This window comes from Rhinopithecus bieti, unplaced genomic scaffold, assembly GCF_001698545.2.
Source record: "Rhinopithecus bieti isolate Rb0 unplaced genomic scaffold, ASM169854v2 scaffold_25764, whole genome shotgun sequence".
Taxonomy (NCBI): Eukaryota; Metazoa; Chordata; class Mammalia; order Primates; family Cercopithecidae; genus Rhinopithecus; species Rhinopithecus bieti.
The window spans coordinates 364,412-366,587 of NW_016811771.1; the positions used below are offsets into that span (position 1 = coordinate 364,412).

Sequence of the window (2,176 nt, forward strand, 5' to 3'; positions counted from 1 at the left end):
TTAATAAATTTGTATTGTTAACAGAGAAAACAAACTCTGCAAAATATTTTAAACAGGTTTATTCTGAGCCAATATGAGTGATCATGGCCCAGGGAACACAGTCTCAAGAGGTCCTGAGAAAGTGCACCTACAGCAGTCATGTTACAGTTTAGTTTTGTACATTTTAGGGAGGCAGAAGTTACAGGCAAATATATAAATCAATACATGGAAGGTACTGAGAAAGTGCACCTACAGCAGTCATGTTACAGTTTAGTTTTGTACATTTTAGGGAGGCAGAAGTTACAGGCAAATATATAAATCAATACATGGAAGGTATATATCGATTTGGCCCCAAAAGGCGGGACATCTCTAAGTGCGGGCTTATAAGTCATAGGTAGGTTTCAGGTATTCTTTAGTTGACAGCTGGTTGAGAGTTAAGCTATTGTCTAAAGACTTGAAGTCAGTAGAAAGGAATGCTTGAGTTAAGATGAGGGAGTTTGGGGGGCAAGGCCCTTGTTAATGTGGATGAAGCCTCATAGGTAGCAGCCCTTAGACAGAATAGATGGTAAATGTTTCTTTCCAGTCCTTAAAGGTGTCAGACTCTCAGTTCATCTCTCCTAGATCCAGGAAAGACCTGGCTGTATTAATGAAGATTCTCTACAGAAGCAAATTTCTCCCATAAAAGACAGATTTGCAGGGTCATTTCAAAATATGTCAAAAAATATATTTTGGCTATTTCTCATCTTGCAAGATGGAGGTGAAAAAGTTGAGAAGCCAGATACTAAAGACAAGAAACCCGAAGCCAAGAAGGCTGATGCTGGTGGCAAGGTGAAAAGGGTAGTTACCTCGAGGCTAAAATGCCAAGCAGGGGAAGTGCCATTGCAGCTGCTATCCTGTCCTTGACAGAAGAATTGGCAGATATTCCCAATCTGCTATGTATTCCAGAAAGGCCATGTACAAGCAGAAGTACTCAGCTGCTAAATCCAAATTTGATAAGAAAAAGGAGAAGGTTCTTGCGACTGTTACAAAATCAGTTGGTAGTGACAAGAATGGTGGTACCCGGGTGCTTAAACTTCTCAAAATGACTAGATATTATCCTACTGAAGATGTGCCTCAAAAGCTGTTGAGCCATGGATTCAGTCCGCATGGGAGAAAACTGCAAGCCAGCATTACCCCCTGGACTGTTCTAATCATCTTCACTGGATGCCATAGAGGCAAGACGGTGGTTTTCCTGAAGCAGCTGGGTAGTGGTTTGTTACTTGTGACTAGACCTCTGGTCCTCAATCAAGTTCCGCTACGAAGAACACACCAGAAATTTGTCGTTGCCACCTCAACCAAAATTCATATCAGCAATGTAAAAATTCCTAAACATCTTACTGACATTTACAGCTGTGGAGGCCCAGACACCAGGAAAGTGAGATCTTTGACACAGAAAAAGAGAAATGTGAGATAACAGAGCAGCGTAAGATCAATCAGAAAGCTGGGGACTCACAAAGTTTACCAAAAATCAAAGCCATTCCTCAGCTCCAGGGCTACCTGCGATCTGTATTTGCCCTGATTGTTGCAGGAAGTCAGGGACCCCGAATGGAGGGACCAGCTGAAGCTATGGCAGAAGAACATAAATTGTGACGATTTTATGGACATTTATTAGTTCCCCAAATTAATACTTTTATAATTTCTTACGCCTGTCTTTACTGCAGTCTCTGAACGTAAATTGTGTAGATTTCATGGACACTTACCACTTACCCAATCAATACCCTTGTGATTTCCTATGCCTGTCTTTACTTTAATCTCTTAATCCCGTCATCTTCGTAAGCTGAGGAGGATATATGTCGCCTCAGGACCCTGTGATGATTGCATTAACTGCACAAATTGTTTGTAGAGCATGTTTGCTTGAACAATATGAAATCTGGGCATCTTGAAAAAAGAACAAGGTGACAGCAATGTTCAGGGAACAAGGGAGATAACTTTAAACTCTGACTGCCTGTGAGCCGGGTGGAACAGAGCCATATTTCTCTTTTTTCAAAAGCAAATGGCGAAATATCACTGAATTCTTTTTCTCAGCAAGGAACATCCCTGAGAAAGAGAATGTGTCCCTGAGGGGAGGCCTCTAAAATGGCTGCTTTGGGGACGGCTGTCTTTTACGGTCAAAGACAAAGGGATGAAATAAGCCCCAGTCTCCCTTAGTGCTCCCAGG

The 2,176-nt window shown here is 41.9% G+C and overlaps 1 pseudogene; it reads left to right on the plus strand.

The window, feature by feature from the left end:
- The first annotated feature begins 690 nt into the window (after positions 1-690).
- The window catches only part of LOC108544084 (60S ribosomal protein L6 pseudogene), a 10,886-nt pseudogene continuing 9,400 nt past the window's right edge, over positions 691-2,176 (plus strand).